The 12,798-nt window shown below is 37.3% G+C and overlaps 1 protein-coding gene across 1 annotated transcript in view; it reads right to left on the bottom strand.

Annotated features, from left to right (window-relative positions):
• The window catches only part of LOC124722671 (histone-lysine N-methyltransferase trithorax-like), a 226,929-nt gene that overhangs the window by 136,186 nt on the left and 77,945 nt on the right, over positions 1–12,798 (bottom strand). The gene's annotated exons all lie outside the window — the stretch shown is intronic.

The following is a 12,798-nucleotide window of genomic DNA, read 5'->3' as shown; positions in this document are numbered from 1 at the left end:
TCAGACAGCATGCCGAAGAACACAGTATTGAATGCTATCTGGCATCACAATTTTAGAGAAGTGCATTTCTAAACACACAGCCTTTATTTTGTTTATAGTTTTGTTTTTATTTCACAGTACAGTATCTCTTAGTTTCCATAATGCTTTTTCTTTTATTCTATGTGCCCCTCGAATCTACGCCCATGTACATTCACAGATATGCAGGTGGTGCAAACCTGTTTTTGAGCAATTTACATATTTCCGCAAGCCAGAAATTTTTTGTATTACAAATGTTTTTATCGGCAGTACTGTGACTTGTGCACTCTGGTGGTAAGTTGCTTATGAAGATATAATGATATGCCTTCTTGAGAGAACTGTTCATGCGTGTTTTTTAAGCTTTTCACGAATCAAAACACTGTCATTTCCTGGAGGAGTTAAAACTCATGGAGGGCCAAATGTGGATCTAAAGTGCCTAACAAAGAGAGCCCAAAATGTACAGATCACAGATATACTTCAAACTTCGTACACTATTAGTAGTCCAGTAGGATAACAACATTCAAGTAGTAAGGAGTACTACTGAGGTGAGTTCAAGAAACCGTCAAGAGAAGTATTTCACGTCAATGGTGTACAGGTGCATTGCGACCCTGCGCACGAACTGGAAGCAGTAGTGTGGTTAGCGTTCGAGCTCCGTAATCTTTGGATCACTGGATCGAACCCCACTGATCTTTTTATTTGAATTTATATTTTTTTCAACACTAATCATCTTACAGGGTTATTCTAAATGAGGGACCCATTTTCAAAACTTCATATTATTCAAGCACAAATCCAAAATGAACACTCTTTATACCAATGAAAAGAGCAAGTTGCAAAGTTTTTTTCCATAATGTTTGATATTAATTTAATAAATTTAATAATTTATTAAGATTAGATGGGTAGATCACATAACTAATGAGGAAGCATTGAATAGGATTGGGGAGAAGAGAAGTTTGTGGCACAACTTGACTAGAAGAAGGGATCGGTTGGTAGGACATGTTCTGAGGCATCAAGGGATCACCAGTTTAGTATTGGAGGGCAGCGTGGAGTGTAAAAATTGTAGAGGGAGACCAAGAGATGAATACACTAAGCAGATTCAGAAGGATGTAGGTTGCAGTAGGTACTGGGAGATGCTTGCATAGGATAGAGTAGCATGGAGAGCTGCATCAAACCAGTCTCAGGACTGAAGACCACAACAAAAACAACAACAACAACAACAACAAATTTAATAATTTGTAATAACTGCAGAAAATCTTGTGCCTTTGGAAGCCCACTTTTGTCAACTTCTTACAGGTTCTTATGCAAATCTTAAAATGCTTATGCAAGCTTAATCACAAATTCACACCAGTCACTGTTCATCACGTCAATATCAATTTTGATTTACAGAAATTGTATCTACTGGGCAGTACTGAGAGAATATAAAACGCCAACCAATATCTTCCAATGTTAGACTATGAGGCATACACCAGCTGAGGATGTTTCCAACACAAAGAGCTTGGAGATGACCTCAGAATGCTTTAACATGCATCAGTTGGGTGGCTCCGATTTGGAACTTTTAAATTTGATGATTTTTCTTTGTCTACCCACCACATTTAGTTCCACTCCATGTAAAAAATGAGCTATGTGAAATTTTGGCTCACTACAATAAGGGGGACCTTCAAAATTAGGCAATTCATAAAAATAAAACCATAAATTTCGCAAAATATTTCCTATGCATGATTGATTCACTCATTACTCGATGCAGGCAGTACATATGCTTCAGTCTCCTTAAGTGAACATGTTCACATTGCAGACCACGTTGATTGGGTAACACAACAGGTCAGTAATCTCAATACAGGGAGGGAGGGAAGGTAAGAGGGAGAGAAGTATTTCTCTTTTACAACACAACCCGGGCCACTCAAATAGAATCACTTTGAGAGAAGACAGCAGCTGTATTGAGGAAATGTCTTCATTTTCAGTTTATTTACTAAGACAGTATATGCCAGTAACTGAGACTAGAAACCCTAAAAACAGGCGTGGCCATGTGCCCCATTCTGTTTGTGATGAAATGTGCGAGGACGACTAGCTGGTTGGAGCCCAGTAGCCACACGAGTTTTGCTGTGTTGTCAAAAGATGGCGGCACCATTTGAGCCTTAGTGACTGGCGCAACACTGAGTATGAGAATTACAAAGACTGCAGGTCAGGTAACCTCAGGCTCTGACCACATGGCAGGGAAATCCGGGTCACTGGAGTGAAACATGGAGTGGTAACCACCATGGCTGGAATGAGTATCAAGAATAAATATAAATTACGACTAAATCCAATAGAATCTGAATTCAACTAGTGACAGAGAAGCCAGTAACATGGTTACAAAGACAAAATTAAGATGAGTGTGTGGGTAAAAACATGCTGTCAATACAAAGTGTAGTTTCAAGTTATTTCATGTTAAATGTTTCATGTGCAAAGTTAACTTCAGAAACTAATATCCTGACAAAGCCTTAAGCGATTATCACAAACAAAGTGTTCACTAATAGGTCTCATTGAGCACAATCTGACTATCATAGTAGGTTTTTCATAAACATTACCTATTTTAAACTAAAGGCATGATTGAGCATTCCTCACGTAATGACACGAACTTTTACATAAATAATGAATGAAACACTAAAAATAGCGGTAGCGTCATGAATAACACATAGCTGATCTGTATAATTGTACTTAATTTTAATTATTTATATTTATTAGTAACAGGACAATGCAAAATAGTGTTTTCCTAGACAAAATCATTACTTATGAATGATGTATTTAAGTTACAGCAAAACTAAGTACAGCACGAGAAAGCTGAGGAAATTTACGTGCAAATTAACACACAATACATGTATATCACATTAAATTTATAGTTTTTGAGTGTGTTGCAGAAGTCTGAAGCATAAGTGCTTGACTCGCATCAAGGTGAGGGTCGAAATAGCAGCAGCCATCTTGATGCACGTCTCTTTGATTTGCATTCCTCTGACAGTTGGTTTTGAGATCTGGAGAAGGGAGTATGTATGAGTGGCATTATTTCACCTCTCAAGTGTGTTGAAGTTATATCGTGTTGAGCTGCGGGCGTGAGGTTGTTAGTGAATACCCTGAAGTATTTTTAACTAGGGGACTTCATGTCAGGTTAACTAGTCTGAATTCTTAAAATCTTTACTACTGTTATTTCTGTGAGTGATTTGCACTCAGGATTATAGCTAGTCTAACACTGTAGAACTTTTGATTTTAAACTTACGCTAAAGGAATTTTGATTATTTCTCATAATTTACCGGAAGTTTACGTGACTGTGAAACACTGTCCTCTCTTTAGTTTAAGACTTGTACAGGTATTAATTGATTCAATGTTAAATTATTATTAACTTGGTATTAGTGGCACAAGCATATTGAAATAAATTCAGTTTTGTTAAAATTTAAAACTGTAAATTCCTGCCTGCATTTATTTGAACTTTGTGACTTGACTTTTTAGGGAATGTGACAATATGCAGTGGTTGGTCTCTACACTGTAGCACAGCCAACACTTAAAAATCCAATCACATGTGGAGGTCCTATGAACAGTGACTTCCTAATTTACAATTAACTGTTTGTGCTGGTACATGTGGGGGTTCACAAGCTAGAAGTTTATTCAATAATATTGTGTGGAGTCGACAAGATTGTCACATGTCAGCTTCTCCATTTTTATCCTATCACGTGACACATGTGAGTCTCATCCGAGAACATCTCCATTTATAATCCGATACATGACATGATCGAAGAAACTTTATTTACTCGGGTGTTATACCCACACAATAACTGGAAGCAAACTGCCATCTGTGCAACAAAAGTTAAAGGTTTTCCCTTACAACATGAGGTTGAATAAATTAACTGAGGATCAAAGTGCCACACTATCTGTGTATGGGATGTGATGATTTATCGGGGTAAATCACAAATTACAAAACATGAGCTGCGAAACTGTGTAGAAAAATTAGAAATTTTGTGTCAACAATCGAGGCAACTACAAAAACTTGATGGAAGATCACTGAATGCTGATAAGCAAAGACAAACACATATTGTTCAAAGACTTCTTGACATTTTTCACATAGAACATGCTAATGTGTTTAATATCATAATTACGGAAGAAGATAAAAAGTTCTTGGTCAACCAACAGTTAAAAGGATGGCCAAGAGTCAAGCATGGAATTGCTTACCAGCTACCTGTTAATGAGAGAGAAGAGTATCTGAGCAAGCAGAGCAGCTGGGAGAACAAAGTGAATATGAATTTCAACAATTTGGTAAGCAATTTATTTATGAACTTTTAATATAAATGTTATACATAAACAAATTTGAAAATAAAAGGAAAACTCACTAATCACTTAGCACTGGTCCTTTTTCTTGTACTTCCCTCATTTAACTGGCTATCATCGAGATCTTCCTATCATTTTTACACAAACCAACTAGCTGAACTGGTGACAGCAAGTTCCTGCAGTGTTAAATCAAAGTTACTAGATTTTCATCAACCTCCAGGAACATGCAATGATGAAATTCTCTCAAAAATGCCATCACCACAATTAAAAGAAGAGTGTTTTTCAGTGTTCCAGAAGTATCTCTCATGCACGGTGGCTGCTGAAAGTCATTTACTGCTTGAAAATATTTGTATTTCATGGTGAATTTGAATTTATCACCACAGGAAGAGACATATTTTGTGATGTTTGTTATTTTGATTGACAGAGTGTATGCTGAAGTGTGGTTTGCTGCCCCTACTGCGGCCAAAGCACCATTATGGATTTCAGCATTCTTTCAAAACTTCATAAACATCAGGTTGTCGATTGTGAAATCTCTAATGTGGCTTGACATAAAGAGAAAAAACATTTATAGTACCTTCCTCCTTGAACCTGTTGATTGTATACTTGTATTTTTTATTGTAATTTATATTACAATTCAAATTGGAAAGTGGTCAATGCACTGAATCTTGAGGCAGAACCATCACACAAAAATCTAGAAAGTTTTGAAGTAAAAATTGATCAAATCACAGAAGACATCAATAACAGGACTGAACAGTTTGATTTGTGTAAAACACGACCACTTTTTACCAGACTGGACTTTAGTGTTGAGTCTAACAGACCCTTTGCAGAGACGTGAAAATGAAGATATCATTTATGCTCTAGAACTGAATTGCTCACCTACAAAACATTGTAACTAGCAAAAAGCTAATTTTACAGAAAAACAACTGTTTTGCATTTTCCTATTTGGACTTTCTTGGTGCAGGCAGTGTATATTAGATAAAATACCATTCTGGATTTTTTAACAGTTATTACACAATTGCTTATGTTTTCCTTGAAAAACTAGCAATATTTTAATTTTAATGGACAAATAATGTTGTATCTGGACAGTAACAACATTGTACTGCTCAAATACACTGTTTTTCTGTGTTAATTGTTGTAGAAACAGAAACACAGGAAAGTGTAAAATAAAGGAAATAACATTTTAAGCTACCCCCTTGCACTTTATGTATGATATATGTACACAACAGGCATCAAAACACACAATGGTTGTTGCAATACAAATAGGAACAAGAAGCAGTAGAAAAATACTGGAAATTTTAGCACTATGTCTGTTACAATTACACTAAACATGCACATTCGCCATTCCATTTCTGGTCCTCGATCAAAGGGTTTTTCCACACACATGTACAAATCTACTATTCACTTGGTAGGTATTGATAGAAATTTCGTATTTCAGCTGGGATATACTGCTATGTCAAGTAAGTCTTTCCTCTTCACACTTTCAGTTGGTAAAATAGCTAGATGTAGTTAGTTAATTTGAATGAGCCTTTATGCAACCGCTGGTCTAGTGCACTAAACTCCCTCCAAGACTGTCATTTCATCTTCCAAATAAGGCATCAGTTATCCTTGGCATTGGCAATCACTGGAATCCAGTCACCTGAGGACCCTGTGTTGCTCTCTGCTCTGTAGTGAGGTATTTGTAGTCCGCAGCAGTGGAATATTTACAGAAAATCAAATTTTGGAAAAGGTAAATCATCCACCAGTTGTTATTCTGCCCAATACAAGGGCCAGATTACACTACCACATTGCCAACATCACCACCACTAAGCAGACTGAAATGTGTGAGAACGTACTTCAGAGCGCATGAAGATATTTCTGCTGAGCTTCTCCTTGAAATGCTTTCAGGCCAAAAACATATGAAAGCATTAGTGAAATACCCCCCCCCCCCCTTTTACACTTTTCAAGGGACTTAAAAATAAAAGTGGAAAACATGGGAAATAACGTTTTAAGCTGTACAAGTTACGTAAAAGAAACCCCCTTGCACTTTATGTGTGACTTTTTTATTATCTAATGAAGGTTTATTATCTAATAAAAACCACTGATGTAACTGGAACTGATAACTGTTTGGAAAGTAGGAATGTTTCACTCAATTTCATGTGTCATAATTGACATTTTTGTTAGTCTGCAGCTGCCATTCTTTATTTAAATAATGTAATACTGCACTTGTTACATATTTTTTCATGCTTAGCATGACACGTTTCAATAATTTTTTCTCACTGTCAAGTCCAAATACGTAGATAAATATTTTCTGTGGTGTTTGCATGTGTGTTATTCTGCATCTCTTGCACTGCTGTCATCTTTCTGAGGTTATCAAGGACTGTGCCTTATCAGCTGTGTAGAAAATCTCTCTCTCTCTCTCTCTCTCTCTCTCTCTCTCTCTCTCTCTCTCACACACACACACACACACACACACACACACACACACACAAACTATCACTCACATTGTTTGTGTAACATCACAAAAAATACATACCTAAATACTGCACTTGACAACGAGAATACATTCTCGAAACACGTTTTGATCAGCATGTATAAAATACGTGACCAGCACTGTGTTTAAACTAAAAACATTTGAGCAATGCAAAGTCAATGATGGTGTCAACTAGTGCCCCAAGTGGCCATACGCCAAAACACACTAAATACGGTTCAACAAATGTGTCACAATGATCACAACAATCATGAAACTGTGTCTGTGCAGTAGAGGCAGTTTGAAAATGGCAGGGATTGGTCATGATATCTTCATTCAAACAAACCTAGTTACTCTCATCAGCCACCATACCAAGTAGAGCTTGGCAGTGGCAGGAGATACGGCACAAATTGTTCCAAATTTTACATGCTTACTGGTTCAAATCCGCTGAGTAGAGTGCCCTAGTGTCAAGAAACTTGACCACGTAATATTTGTAAACACTACTGGACGGCCAACATCATGCCAACGTAATTTTTTCTCCACAAACATTTTTCTTTTTGTAATGCATAAATTGCGGGAAAATTATAAATATGTTGATGCAAAATTGGGTGATAATTAACGTTGTGGGCATAGGAAATATGACAGGACCGATAAAAAATGTCATAAACTGCGGGAAAATGTTAAAGTTTTAGGATTTTTCCCTGACAAATTTTGAGATCTCAAAGGTAAGTTTAGATGTAAGTTGCAATCTGTCTTTGCAGCTTTGGTACAAGAAACAATAGTACAAACGAGGAAATACCTAACAAAACTTGCAAGCAGATGGCGTTTCCTGATGTGAACAAAAATCTTATAAGTACTAACATCAACATCTTTTGTAATTAAATGTTTTTAGATGGAGAAAGCAAGCCAAATGGTGTATGTGTTTCATTAAGACAACTGATGTTATTTTATTTCAATAAAACAAAACAAATTTTGTGACAAAAATATGGATTTCCTTGGAGTTGCAAGACAGATTTAAAACACCTTCACTGATTTCAGAAATTACTTCAGAAAAAAGTAGGCCTCTACAAATAATTGTGTAAACCAACACTGTAGGTGGCCACCAATAAAATGTTGGTTCTACTATGTTCATTATTGTTGGTTATTACCTACTGTGTTATTACTTTATAGTTATTGTATGATTTTTCTTTCGAGAAATATATGAGAACACAACGTACAAACCACCATACTTTCTAATATATAAACTCCTTTCAAAGTGCCAAAATGTACTAAAAGAAATAGAATGTCTATAAAATGCCACACTGTACAATGTACTCGTGGTGAGACAGTTGCAATTCCTGAAATCCATCGCCTGTGGCCTCTGGCCTGCCGAGGAGCACCGCAGTCCTCAGTCCATGGATAAACCACAAAAATCCTCTGTATTACGCAACACACAAACACACTCGGCTGGTGGATAGATCGGTGGGACTAGATGCGATGGGCAGGGCCTACACAGTAGTGGGAAACGAATGGCTTCAGATGGCAGGCCCGATCCATTAAAGATACCTGCAAAAACGGCCTGCAGTTTTGGCCTGTTGCGGAAATCCACTTGTGTGGCCAGATATTAACGAGCCACAGACAGCATGTAGATGAAATGAGACTGTGATGATCAATCCTTGCAACAGATAACTTGTTCAAATACTCTGAGAATCAATAATAATGAAGATAGGTAGCAACTCACTGTCAAGATGATTGGTGAGCCACAGACGGTCACATAGAAGACACAGTTATCCTCTCACAACTAAATTTTCTGCCATAGTTTTTGTCAGAAAACAAGGCTACACACACATTCACACAATCACTCAGACACAACTCATGCACACATGACCAGTGTCTAAGGCCGCTGTGTCTACAGTCTCTGAAAACCAGATCAGCCTCTGAGGAACAGATCCAAACAAACTACTACTCATGCCCCTCATCAGCAGCTGCTAGGCTAGTGACAAGAAGTGGTGACAGCACTGACTGAAGCTGAGGGGAGAAGCAGTAAATATGAGGGAGTAGGGAAGCAGTGCACGTACACAGCTGCACCCACCAAGTGACTATGCATGACACCTCATTAAACAAACCATTTCATCTACTGAGGCCAAAAATGAGATTTTTCTAGAGCTTTTTTTTTCAAATTTCCCTGATGTGTTTGAAATTCCCTGACTTCCAGAACCTGTGGCAACTCTGTTGTTATAATCAAGTGAATAAAATCTCTGAAAGAGCTGCACCTTATCTCTGCATAAAAATTAACAGTGGCAAATTCTTTCCTAGAAAATAAGGAAATTGCATTCCTAATATTCTGAACATATCTCGCAAAATCATATTTGGCATTACATTCGAATGAAAATCATATGAAAAAATAGTAATTATGTCCAAACGATTACAGTTTATATTAAATGTTATGTTATTGTATTAGAGCCTTTGAAATATGTAACATATAACACAACCTTCGGCTACGCAAATTACAAGAAACGGTGATTTCATTACAAGTAGTAACTATAATGTTGTTCCTTTTACCCCATCAGGCAGCAATTTTCCAGGTACAAAATCATTTCTCCTCAATATGTAAGAGCATTCACTATCTCTAACAAGGGAACCTCCCCATCGCACCCCCCTCAGATTTAGTTATAAGTTGGCACAGCGGATAGGCCTGAACACAGATCAATGGAGAAAACAGGAAGAAGTTGTGTGGAGCTACGAAAAAAATTAGTAAAATAAACAAACTGAGTAGTCCATGCGCAAGATAGGCAACATCAAGGAGATTATGAGCTTAGGATTACCGTGGTCAGCGTGAGCAGCTGCGGAGTGAGAGGTCCTGGGTTCGAGTCTTCCCTCGACTAAAAATTTTACTTTCTTTATTTTCGCAAAGTTATGATCTGTCCGTTCGTTCACTGATGTCTCTGTTTACTGTAATAAGTTTAGTGTCTGTGTTTTCCGACCGCACCGCAAAACCATGCGATTAGTAGACGAAAGGACGTGCCTCTCCAATGGGAACCGAAAACATTTGATCGCAAGGTCATAGGTCAACCGATTCCTCCACAGGAAAACACGCCTGATATATTCTATACGACACTGGTGACGGCATGTGCGTCACATGACAGGAAAATGTTGTCGACCCACCTAACTTTTACACTTAGCAAATGGGTAAAAAGATTCTTCTACCTTGCCCGATTTAGGTTTTCTTGTGGATGTGATAATCACTCCCAAAAAAGTGATGAAAACATAAGAGTTTGTCACATATACTGAAAATAAAAAAATTAAACTTTTCACTCGAGGGAAGACTTGAACCTGGGACCTCTCGTTCCGTAGCTGCTCTCGCTAACCACGGACCACGGCGCTCCTTGAGTCCCATTGTCCTTGATGTTGCCTATCTTCGCGTGGACTACTCAGTTTGTATTTTTACTAATTTTTTTATTTTATAGTTCCACACAACTTCTTCCTCTTTTCTCGATTGATCTGTGTTCAGTTTTTCAAGGCCTATCCACTGTACAAACTTATAACTAAATCTGAGGGGGGGTGCGATGGGGAGGTCCCCTTTTAAGTGTCTTGCATTTTAGCCCTTTCACTCACAAATGGTAGCCTTGTGCTACCATTTATTCTATATGCTAATGAGCTCTGCATGTTACAACATTCAGTGCATTAGCCATGTTGTGTTCACTTAAATCAATATTTTGAATGTAATTTGTTTATGCGACCAATTTTAGCAATTCACTACACCATCTTCAGCACCCCCGACCAACATGTAGGAGGAATCCAACAACCTATGCAGTCAAAATAGAGGTCACCATTAAGTAACTGGTATCCGTAAACTTCTGGTTTCACTAACACGATCTCTTCATTCATCAACTGAAGAACAATGAATGAAGGAATGGCATTGCTGAAACCATAAGTCTATGGATACCAGTCACTTAATGCTGGCCCCTATTTTGACTGCAGGGGAAGTTGGATTCCTCCTACATATTGGTCAGGTGGCCTGAAGATGGCATAGTGAAATGTCATATAAATAAATTACATTCAAAACATATATCCTGAAAGTGTGTTTAATATTACATTTCTTCTTTTTAATAAAGGATTTTGTGGTCCAACAATTATCTTAAAAATAACTTTAGGAGGGAATAATTTAACCAGCAGATGCAGGGCATTCAGATACAATGCTATTCGAACTCTAACTCACTACCTACAAAAATGTTGGGTTACATAAGTCCTCAGGTGAACAAAGTCAAAAATGATCCACCAGAAAGATGTGTCAAGCTCATGGAGGTCTACACTGGAGTTAGTTACAAAAAATGAGAAACAGAAGGAGAATGGACTTCAGGTTGTTATCAGAGTATCATCATTAAGTTCCTCGGCCATAAAAAGATACTTCATCAAATACTATGGGTTTATAGAAGAAAATTTGACTTTCTCATCTAATTCAGCTCACAAACATTTTACACGGTAGTGCTACACATTGAACTGTTGAAGTTAACACAACCAGTTTAATAACTGAGATGAAAATAATTGGTTTATCAGCTACTTCACAATAATATTTATTGAGAACATCTAATTTTTTTGTTCAGTGGAACAAAACTGAGGGATAGCACAAAGAAAATGTCAAACCTTAAAAATAAAAGCGATGCTAACGCATCAGTTAGTGTCTTGGGACACCATTCATTCATTCTCTAAATATTAATCTTGTTTTCTTTGTTAGAGGCTGTTGCTTATATATGGGATGCACATTACTGCTCTGAGGCAGTCAGACCCTCGGACAGTACTCGCAGAAATGTTTACACTGGGGGCGAATTTTTGGTGATAGTTACTGTCTGATAGTTCCCTGTGAGTACTTAAGGAAAGTGTCCAACAGTCTTGCTACAGCAGAGGTTGAAAGAGTTTACACACAGCAGAGTAAGAGTGTCTGTGAGAGCTGAGAGATCACCCTCCATGAGATTTTTCTGTAGTAATTCTGTGCGTGAAGGAAGATGTTGCAATGACAGAACATCGGGCAGCAGCTGCAATTTTAATACTTTCAATAGCAAAGAAAAAACATAAATGACTGTGTTTATGTTGGATAAGAGAGCAGATTAGGCAGCAGGATGATTTTGGAGCAAGCAAGAGTGTCATTGTAAAGCTTCTGATGGAAAATCCACAGCAATATCAAAATTTTACGAGAATACTATTTACAATTGGACCCAAAATTCCCAAACTAGATACTACTGTTAGTAAATTCATTAATGTTAAAAACAGTCTGCTTGTAACACTAATATTTCTAGCATCTCCAATTAAAGTAATATCATCTTGATACCCAGACAAGTTCAAAAGCCAAATAGGGTGGCTATCTGATAAATGAAGCGCTTCCAGACATACGTTTACGTGAATGTTTCTACTTGTACTGACTCAAGGAATCACTTTTAAATTCCTTAAGGTGTGTTTTTCAACAGCCAATATAACCAATAGATGTCACATCATATAAAATTAAAAATACAAGCTGCATTACTTGAAGTAAAATGGCAATTTTTCAAGTTCCAAAATGATTACTTTCAAATATGACTTCACTTGTTTCTCTATGTTAATTAGTATATGTTATAAAACTACTTTGGCAGATTCCTCAAATTGTAGATTTCTGGTAAATTTCTATGTGAAGGTGTTAAAAACTAACCATTTCAGCCAAAAAACTTGCTTCTTATCTCAGTCCCCATCCGGAGTCCATTTTCTGGCAGCCCTCTTCATTACTTTTTTTTAGTGACACATTGCTGACATTCACCCATGAAGCATATCCATCGCAACAGTAGTCTCAACTGTTCCAACAATGCCAGCACGCGTTTATAAAAAGGATTGTTGCAGTGTTGATGTGGTGAGGTAGGTAGAGCATTAGTCATTTGTTCATATTTTCATATTAACGTGCATTAGAGTTTCTTCAGGAACAATTTCTTCTTCTTCTTCTTCTTCTTCTTTTTGGTAAGTCTGAATAATATGCCCATGATGATTTTTTATTATTTGCTGCGCAGCACTGTTTAAGTCTACAACTTTCAAAATAGCCTAACTGCTTG

This window comes from Schistocerca piceifrons, chromosome X (genome assembly GCF_021461385.2).
Source record: "Schistocerca piceifrons isolate TAMUIC-IGC-003096 chromosome X, iqSchPice1.1, whole genome shotgun sequence".
In the NCBI taxonomy this organism is placed as follows: Eukaryota; Metazoa; Arthropoda; class Insecta; order Orthoptera; family Acrididae; genus Schistocerca; species Schistocerca piceifrons.
This window is presented reverse-complemented; position numbering and strand designations above follow the sequence as displayed.